Source organism: Heptranchias perlo, chromosome X (genome assembly GCF_035084215.1).
Source record: "Heptranchias perlo isolate sHepPer1 chromosome X, sHepPer1.hap1, whole genome shotgun sequence".
NCBI lineage: Eukaryota > Metazoa > Chordata > Chondrichthyes > Hexanchiformes > Hexanchidae > Heptranchias > Heptranchias perlo.
In genome coordinates, this window is record NC_090370.1 from 25,100,800 (window position 1) to 25,111,701 (window position 10,902).

Here is a 10,902-nt window from a genome sequence, read left to right on the forward strand (position 1 = left end):
AAGGTTAATGTTATCCCTCAGAATCGATTCCAATAATTTGCCCACCACCGAGGTTAGACTGACTGGATATATTACTCTATCTCTCTCTTTCTCCCTTTTTACACAATGGTACAGATTGAAGAGTCCTCCAATCCTCTGGCACATACCTGTAGCCAGGGAGGATTGGAAAATGATGGTCAGAACCTCCGCTAGTGCCTCCCTTGTTTTTTCTGAGCAGCCTGGGAATCATTTCATCCGGGCCGAGTGATTTATCGACTGTCAAAAATTCCAATCTCCTTAATATTTCCTCTCTCGCTATGTTTATGCCATCCAATATTTCACACTCCTCCTTCTTAACTTCAATTCCTGCATTATCCCTCTCCTTTGTGAAGACAGAATTAAAGTATTCATTTAGAACCAGACCCACATTTTCCACCTCCACACATGGGTTAGCTTTTTGATCTCCAATAGTCTGTACTTTTTCCACAGTTATCCTCTTGCTCTTTATGCATTTATAAAACATTTTTTGGGTTTTCCATATTTTTAATTACCAGTATTATTCTTTGCTTTCCTAATTTCCTTTTAAATTTCACCTATTTAATTTAATTTCATTTTCCATACTCCTCTAGGCTTTCTGCAGTATTGAGCACTTGGTGTCTGACATAAGATTCCTTTTTTTTGCTTTATCTTACCCTGTATGCTACTTGTCACCCAGGAGGCTCTAGATTTGGCAGTCCCACCCTTTATCTTTGTGGCAACACGTTTACTCTGAAACCCTTGAATTTCCCTTTTAATGGCTCCGACTGCTCTGACACTGATTTAACTTCAAGTAGCTGTTTCTATTTCACTTTTGCTAAATCACTTCTCAGCTTCGTAAAATTGGCCTTAACCCAATTTTGAACTTTAACTCCTCCACCCTATTTCATCTAACCCTATCAGCATACCCTTCTGTTCATTTCTCCCTCGTGTGTTTATATAGGGATTTAAAAGGGATTTGGGTGTCCTTGTGGAGGCATCATAGAAAGTTAGCATGCAGGTACGACAATCAATTAGGATGGCAAATGGCATGTTAGCCTTTATTGCAAGGGGGTTGGGTTAAATTGTAAGGGGGACTTGCTGCAATTGTACAGGGCTCTGGTGAGATCGCACCTGGAGTACTGTGTACAGTTTTGGCCTCCTTACCTAAAGAAAGATATACTTGCCTGAGAGAAGATGCAAAGAAGGTTCATTTGGTTAATTTCTGCTCCCTAGATTCATCTCTGTTTGTGGAAATACGCTGAGCAAAATATCAGGTATTGCTTGCCAGCTATTCAAAAATTTCACATCAAATTAGAAAATGAACAAACAGATTCAGGAACAGATACGGACTGTCAAAAATAAGAAAAAACAAGGTCCAAAAGATTCGCAGAGAGAAGCAAATCAGAGGCATGGATAATTCATGGATGAAGAAGAGTGTGTAAATGTCACTTGAGGATGGAAGATAATAAAATTAGTTCAAGAATCGAGGCTGGATGAGACGTGGAGGCAGAGTTGCAGCAGAAGTTAGGACCAAAAGCAGGCTTCGCTCTCGAGCAATGTCAAAATCTTGCAGGATTCCATGCCACTGGTGGGCCTTGCACATCCTGAGCAGCTCATTTGCGAACTGGGGGTGCAGAAGCTGTGATCAGCTCATGCAATGTGTTCAGAGTACAGGCTGGGATCAGTGTGAAAGTCTTTGTGTTTGGATCGTCCTGTTGCATCAGGGATCTTAACTTAGAAAGAAGACACGGATAGAGAGAAAAAGTGGGTAAGTGACAGACAGATAGGAAACAGTGACAGGTGGAAATAAGAGAGAGAGGGGGAGATTTAGAGAGAGAGAAAAGAGAGGGTAGGCGAGATAGAATGAGGCAGAGAGATAGAAAGGCGGGAGGGAAGGTAAAGCAGCAGAGATGGAAAGGAAGAGAATGAGGCAGAGAGAGAAAGACGAGCGAGAGACAGGAAAGCGGCAGAGTTGGCGAGAAAAAATGAGGCAGAGAGAAGAGAGAGGGACGATACAGATGGAGTGAGGGGGAATGAGAGCGAGGCAAGAAGAGGGAACGAGAGATAGAGAAGAGAGTAAAGCAGGAAGTGTAAGAGAGACGAGGCAGAGTGAAATAAGCGAGAGGTAGAGAGAGAGAGAGAGATTGAGAGACAGAAAAGAGAGACCCCGTCAAGGTGAATGAAAGAGGGAGAACGAGGCAGGGAGTGACAGCGCCAGAGTTAAATAAACAAATGCAGATAAATCAGATGTAGAGAAAGATGAAGCATAGAGAGAGATAAAATCAGTCAAAGAGAGAAAGAGTCAGTGAAAACGAGACCGAGGGAGGCGGCAGAGGCAGAGAGAGAGACAGAAGGTGGAACATGTTTTATCTTTGCTTCCCAACACAGTTAAATATTTCTTATATTTTTATTCTTCTATTATAAGAGCGCTGTTGGGTTATAATCACAGATTTTGAACCCATACCATTGTGTTCAGTAAGTAATGATTTTGACATAGTTACTGATGTCAGAGCAGCTTCATCCAACAGCATCGAGTTATACTGCCAGCTTCACATGGGTCTCTTTTCAATCGCCCTCAACACTGGTATATCAAACTCTCCCAGGGCAGGTACGGCAAGGGTTAGATAGAGAGTGAAGCCCCCTCTACACTGTCTCCATCAAATACTCCCAGGGCAGGAAGAGCACGGGTTAGATTCAAAGTTGAAGCTCCCGCTTCAATGACCAATCAAGCAATCTGATGGACCTGATGCAATGTGTGTCGCCTTCCAATCTTCCTGAAGAAACCCGGTCAAGTGAGATATCTTGAACCTTGAACGCCTGTCTTATTTCAGTAACTTTCTGAATGTGTTATTAGGCACTTTCAGAGATTCCCTGCTCTGGTCTCCTCTTCTCATTACCTACGATTCCCACATCTTCCCGCAGTCTCATAAGACCCCTGAGCACGCAAACCTGGGACACAATGATCCAAAAGAGAAACAAGACACGGATATGAAGCTGTGATCAATGCAGTGAGATTTATTTCTGAGTACAGCCCATTATTCAGACAGCAGTAATACAGGGTCAGAGGGTTATGGGACGCACACAATCAAACAGAGCCTGCTCCCCGTGAACGAAGGTTTCATTCAGTGAGAACTTGGAGCGCTCGAGCTGGTGAGAATCCATCACTGGATCTTTAACTAGTTCGGTCTGCAACATTGGAACCCATCGTGGCAGATCAGCAGCAGAGTCGCCTCGTTTGTGTTACAAGATCCCTCACGACACATTGCTCCAACCGAGCTACAGTTGAACAAGTGCACTAAAATCCAAAATGAAGAGTTAATTAATTGACCGTTCTGAACACAGAGGGTGGGAGATCAATGAGAAAACATGAAGCTGAGTCTGTCCGTGTTACTGGGACTGACTCTGCACCACACATGAACCTCAGCTCACTTGTACTTCATTAAACCTCACATTGACCTCTCCCCGACCTGCAGAGACTCACTCTTTGTTCTCAAGGACAGCACAATAGGTTTTCCACAGAATGGAACCCACCATTCCCGCTCTCTGAGACCAGAGACAAAGAAAAGAAAGATCTGACATTTATATAGAGCCTTTCCCGTCAACAGAAGGGTCGAAGGTGTTTCAAAGACAAAGGATTATTTCTGAAGTGCCGACACTATTTTGTAACCAAATTGCTCACAGCAAAGTCCCACAAACAGCAAATGAGACTTGACAGTGTGGGGAGTTTCTGGTCATGTTCGTTGAGAGAGTAATGTTGGTCCAGGACACCAGGAGAACTCCCAGCTCTTCAAATAATGCCACCAAATGTTTGCTGCCCCATGAACGGGAAGACAAGGTCTCCGTTTAACGATTCATTCAAAAAATGACACCTCTAACAGTGCAGCACTCCCCCAGTGCTGGGCTGTATGTACTGGAGTGGCACATCAACCCACAACATGTTCACTCAATTCCCAACTGAGGCAAACTGACACCCGGCGACTGAAACTTGATAGTTTCACCGTTGATTCCTCTACTTAGTTCATGTCCTCATATTCTGATCTCTATGAAGACTGCAGAATTATTAGGATTCAGAAACCTGTTTTGAAACCCTTTTGATCCAATCCCCTCCCCTCATGTTATGAAAATCTGACTCGTGTCTGGGGTCCGGTTCCACAGATGCCTCCAGTATCGCTCCCAATTCACCATTCTTCATCTGGGTCTGAGCAGTGAGTGTGGGGGAAAGGGGCTGAAGGAGTTCCTGATGCCGTTCGCACTCTCACACTTTGTAGCGGGTAGCACTGATCGGGAGCAGGAACTGTGTGTTTCGCCCTCCGTAATACCTGGGCACTGAGGCCAATTACTGAGTCTCCCAAACAGGTCAATGCTCCGGCTGAGATCCACTGACTTGGCACTGGCCAGTAATTTGTGCTTTAATTCCTGGTCTGTTTGGATCATCAAACAACACCCACTATTCCCACTACCCGCTCAGGTACCGACTAAACAATCGGGGGATTTAGTTGGTTCAGGTTAAATTCTTCAATCATTCTTACAATAATATTCATTTAACCAATCAAACCGTAAGCTTCATTCAGATCATAAAATAGTTTAAACAAAACTTGGTGCTGAGAGATCAGAGAAACTTACGTATGGTACTTCCGACAAATGCTCTTCCTTCCAACCTCCACCGATCAGCAGGGATGGACTGAGTCAGCACCAGGACTCCAAATACCAAGAGCAGGACTTTCATCATCTTCCGCTGAGTTCCTCAGAGTCAGGGTCAGACGGCTGGAGTTCACAAGTTCTGTATCTGGACTCAGAGAGTTTGCTGTATTTATAATCGCATACACGGGGAGGGACTCTCTGAAAATATTCGGAGAAAACGAATTTCCCTTCTGTGTAACCGTGAATCAGTTGGCAGCTTGCCTCAGTTGGCAGTTCTCTATCTTTCAGATCACAAGGTTGTGTTTTTGGCCCCACTTCTGGTTTTAAAACTCGAGCTGATCTGACAGGATGTGCCAGGCACACAAGCAGGACATTTCACCCTTAACTCCACCCGAAGTATTGCATCCACATGAGCTCGAAATCAGACCCCTCTCTCATGCACGCTCCCCGTGCACTTTAATATTTCACGGTCTGATCTCTGTTCCACCGGTAAACAGACACAGAATGATCCGGGACTGACAGCGCATCCCTTTAAAACAGAAACAGAATGATCCGGGACTGACAGCAAACCCCTTTTAAACAGGGACAGAATGATCCGGAACGAACAGCAAACCCTTTTTAACCAGACACAGAATGATCCGGAAGTGACAGCGCATCCCTTTTAAATAAAAACTAAATGATTGGGGATTGAAGTTGAGGAGGAGTGTGAAATATTGGATGGGATAAACATAGTGAGAGAGGAACTATTAAGAGAATTAACTTCTTTGAAACTGGATAAATCACTCGGGCCGGATGAAATGTATCAGAGGCCGTTAAAAGAAGTCAGGGAGGAAATAGCGGAGGCTTCAACAATCATTGTTCAAACTTTACTGGATCCAGGCGCAGTGCAGGAGTAATGGAGGATTGCGAACATTGTACCGCTGTTTAAAAAGGGAGTGAGGGATAGGCCGATTATTACAGGCCAGTCAGCCTAAACTCAGTGGTTGGCAAATTATTGGTATCAATTCTGAGGAACGGGATATACTGTCACTTAGAAAGGCATGAACTGATCAAGGACAGTCAGCACGGATTTGTTAAGGGGAGATCGTGTCTGACTAACTGGATGGAATGTTTCGATGAGGTGACAAGGAGGATCGATGAGAGTAGCGCAATTGATGTAGTCCACATGGATTTTAACAAGGCTTTTGACAAGGTCCCACATGGCAGATTGATCAAAAAAGTAAAGGCCCATGGGATCCAAGGGAGAGTGGCAAATTGGATCCAAAATTGGCTCTTTTGCAGGAAGCAAAGTGTAATGGTTTACGGATATTTTTGCCACTGGAAGGCTGTTTCCAGTGGGGTGCCGCACTGCTCGGTACCAGGTCCTTTTCTTTTTGTGGTATACATTAACGATTTGGACTTAAACGTAGGGGGCACGATTAAGAAATTTGCGGATGAAACAAAGATAGGCCATGTGGTTGACAGTGATGAGGAAAGCTGTAGAGTGCAGGAAGATATCAATGTACTGGTCAGGTGGGCAGAAAAGTGGCGAATGGAATTCAATCCGGAGAGCAAACAAGGCAAGGGAATACACAATAAATGAGAGGATACTGTGAGGTATAGATGAAGTGAGGGACCTTGGAGTGCATGTCGACAAATCCCTGAAGGTTGCAGGAAAGGTTGATAAGGTGGTTAAGAAGGCATATGGAATGCTTTCCTTTGTTAGCCCAGGCATAGAATATAAAAGCAGGGATGTTACGCTGGAACTGTATAAAACACAACTGAGGCCACCATTTGAGTACTGCGCACAGTTCTGATCACCACATTACTGGAAGGATGTAATTGTACGAGAGAGGATGCAGAGGAGATTTACGAGGATGTTGCCAGGACTGGAGAATTTTACCTCGGCTGGTGTTGTTTTCCTTGTAATAGAGGAGGCGGAGGGGTGATTTGATTGAGGTGTCCTAAATTATGAGGGGCCGAGATAGAGCAGGTAGGAAGGACCTATTTCCCTTAGTGGAGGGGTCAATAATCAGGGTGCATGAATTGAAAGTGATTTGTAGAAGGTTTAGAGCGGAAATGAGGATTCTTTTTTCACCCAGAGAGTGGTGGGCGTCTGGAACACACTGCCTGAGAGGGTGGTAGAGGCAGAAACCCTCAACTCATTCAAAAAATGCCTGGATGTGCACCTGAAGAGCCTTGACCTACAGGACCATGGACAAAATGCGGGAAGGTGGGATTGGGCTGGGTGGCTCGTTTCTCAGCTGGCGCGTACACGATGGGGAGAATGGCCTCATTCTGTTGCGCAATTTTTCTATGACTCTATGATTCTAGGCATGGAATGATCTGGGACCGACAGCGCACGCCGTTTAAACAACCACAGAATGATTCGGGGCTGACAGCACACCCCTTTTAAACAGGCCCAGAATGATCCGGGACTGACAGCACACCCCTTTAAAGAGGCCCAGAATGATCCTGGTCTGACAGCACACCCCATTTAAACAGACACAGAATGATCCGGGTCTGACAGCACACCCCATTTAAACAGAAACAGAATGATTCGGGACTGACAGAACACCCATTCTAAACAGGCACAGAATGATTCGGGACTGACAGCACACCCCAACTAAACAGGCACAGAATGATCCGGGACTGACAACACATCCCTTTTAAACAGGCCCAGAGCGATCCGTGACTGACAGCACATCCCTTTTAAACAGGCCCAGAGTGATCCTGGACTGGTATATATTAATCATCTGGACTTGGGTATACAGGATATAATTTGAAAGTTAGCAGAAGAGACGAAACTCAGAAACGGGGTAAACAATGTAGAGGATAGTAACAGTCTTCAGGAGGACACAGACAGACTGGTGAAATGGGTCCATCCATGGCAGATGTAAATTAACGAAGAAAAGTGTGAAGTGATACGTTTGCTCGAAGAATAGGAGAGACAATGTGGGGGAACAGAGCGATCTGTGGGTATATGTTCACAAATCTTTGAAGGTGGCAGGACAAGTTGAGAAGGCTGTAAAAGATGAGAAATCCCGGACTTTATTAATAGAGGATAGAGGACAAATAGAAGAATAACATACTAAAACATTATAAAACACTGCTTAGGCCTCAACGGGAGTATTATGTCCAATCTGAGCACCGCACTTTAGCAAGGATGTCAAAGCCTCAGAGAAGGTACAGAAGAGATTTACCAGATTGATTCCTGGGATGAGGGACTTCAATTATGTGGAGTGACTGAAGAAACTGTTTTTTTTCTCCTTCGAACAAAAAAAAGTTAAGGGGTGATTTGATAGAGGTATGAAAATCATTAACAGTTTTGATAGAGTAAATAATTAGAAGCTGTTTGCAGTGGCAAACGGCTCGGTAACCAAAGGACTCAGATTTAAGATGATCGGCAAAAGAGCCAGTGAAGATATGCGGTCGTTTTTTTTCCGCAGCGAGTTGTAATGATCTGGAATGCGCTGCCTGAAAAGTGGTGGAAGCAGATTCAATAGTAACTTTCATACTAATGTGTAAAAGGGAATTGGATAAATCCTTGAAGGGTAAAAAAATGCAGGGCTTTGAGGAAAGAGCAGTGAAATGAGATTAATTGAACAGGTCTTTCACAGAGCTGTCACAGGCATGATGGGGTCAAGTCTTTGAAAACTGTGTAATATCGGCCTGAATCATCTCTCATCTGTACAACAATGTGTAACATAGGCCTGAATCATCTCTAATGTACACAACAATGTGTAACATAGGCCTGAAAGTTCTCCAATGGACACAACAATGTGTATCATAGGCCTGAAACATCAATAATACATCCAACAATGTGTAACATAGGCCTGAATCATCTCTCATAGAAACAACAACGTGTAACATAGGCCTGAAACTTCTCTAATGCATACAACAATGTGTAACATAGGCCTGAATCATATCTAATGTATACAACAATGTGTAACATAGTCCTGAATCATCTCTCATAGAAACAACAACGTGTAACATAGGCCTGAAACTTCTCTAATGCATACAACAACGTGTAACATAGGCCTGAATCAACTCTAATGTATACAACAATGTGCAACATAGGCCTGAATCATCTCTGATGTACACAACAATGTGTAACATAGGCCTGAATCATCTCTAATGTACACAACAATGTGTAACATAGGCCTGAATCATCTCTAATGTGCACAACAATGTGGAACATAGGCCTGAATCATCTCTAATGCACACAACAATGTGTAACATAGGCCTGAAACATCTCTAATGTACACAACAATGTGTAACACAGGCCTGAAACATCACTAATCTCTGAACCACTGTGTAACATAGGCTTGAAACATCGGCAATCGTTGCAAAAATGTATAAAATATGCCTGAAACTTCTGCAATCGTTACGACAACTTGTAACATAGGCCTGCATCATTTCCAATCCCTGCAGCAATGTATAACATAGCTCTGAAACATCGCTATCTCAACAATAATATATGACTTAGGCCAGAAACGTCTCTAATATTTGCAACAATATATAAAATAGGCCTGAAACATCTCGAATTACGACAACAATGCATAATATGGGTCTAAAACTTCTCTTAACTCCACAAAAATATATAACAGGCTTGAAACATTTCTATTGTCTGCAACAATATATATCATGTGCCTGAAACACATTTAATCTCGACATCAATGTATGCAATAATGCTAAAACTTCTCTAATCTCAACAACAATGTGTACCATAAACCAGAAACGTCTCTAATCTCTTACACAATGTATACAATAAGTCTGAAACTTCTCTAAATGCTACAACAATGTATAACATGGGCCTATATCAGCTCCAATATCTACAACAATGTACAACATGGGCCTGAAACATATATAATCTCTGCAACAATATGTAACATAGGCCTTAAACATATCTAATCTCTACAGCAATGTATAAAAAAGAACTAAAGCATCTTTAATATCAACAAAAATGTGTTACACATGCCAGAAAAATCTTTACTCTCTGCAACAATATAAGAAAAAGGCCTGAAACCATTCTAAACTCAACAATAATATATAACATCGGCAGCAAGCGGCTCTGATATTTGCAACAAAATTAAAATAGGCATGAATCATCTCTAATATCTATAACAATGTACAATATAGGCCAGGATCATTTCTAATCTCTGCAACAAGATGTAACATAGGCTTAAAACATCTGTAACATCTGTTACAATGTATAACAAAGACCTGAATCATTTCCAATGCCTAAAACAACGTGTAACGTAGGACTGAAACATCACTAATCTGTAAAACAAGGTGGGACACAGGCCCGAAACATTTCTACCCATTGCAACAATGAGCAACAAAGCCCTCAACTATGTGTAATCTTTGCAACAATGTATAACATTATCCTGAAACAGCTGGCATCTCTACAACAATGTGCAACATCGGCCTGAAATATCTGCAATCGCTACAGCAATATATAACATGGTCCTCAAACATCACTAATTTATACAACAATAGATAAAATTGACCTGGAACATCTCTAATCTCTACAACAATGCATAACATCGGCCTGCAACAATGTAGAAAATGGGCCTGATACAACTCTAATCATAGAAACATAGAAACATAGAAAATAGGAGCAAGAGGAGGCCATTCGGCCCTTCGGGCCTGCTCCGCCATTCAAAATGATCATGGCTGATCGTCTAACTCAGTATCCTGTTCCCGCTTGTACCCCATATCCCTTTAGCATTAAGAAATATATCTATCTCCTTCTCAAATACATCTAATGACTTGGCCTCCACTGCCTTCTGTGGTAGAGAATTCCACAGGTTCACCACCCTCTGAGTGAAGAAATCTCTCCTCATCTCGGTTGTGAATGGCACACCCCGTATCCTGAGACTGTGACCGCTGTTTCTGGACTCCCCAGCTATCGGGAACATCCTCCCTGCATCGAGTCTGTCGAGTGCTGTTAGAATTTTATGTTTCGATAACATCACACTTCATTCTTCTAAACTCTGGTGAATACAGGCCGAGTCGTCCCAATCTCTCCTCATACGTCAGTCCTGCCATCCCAGGAATCAGTCTGGTAAACCTTCGTTGCACTCCCTCCATGGCAAGGACATCCTTCCTCAGATAAGGAGACCAAAACTGCACACATGCTCCAGATGTGGTCTCACCAAGTCCCTGTATAACTGCACAAAGACATCCCTGCTCCCGTACTCAAATCCTATTGCAATGAAGGCCAACATACCTTCGCCTTCCGAACTGCTTGCTGCATCTGAATTCTTGCTTTCAGCGACT

At 43.1% G+C, this 10,902-nt stretch overlaps 1 long non-coding RNA gene across 1 annotated transcript; it reads right to left on the minus strand.

Annotated features, from left to right (window-relative positions):
* Positions 1 to 2,992: 2,992 nt before the first annotated feature.
* On the minus strand, positions 2,993 to 5,014 carry LOC137307097 (uncharacterized). The gene is made up of 2 exons (XR_010959034.1): positions 4,621 to 5,014; positions 2,993 to 3,292 (listed from the first exon to the last, which is right to left on the minus strand). It is a non-coding gene; the product is annotated as an uncharacterized lncRNA (long non-coding RNA).
* Positions 5,015 to 10,902: the final 5,888 nt, after the last annotated feature.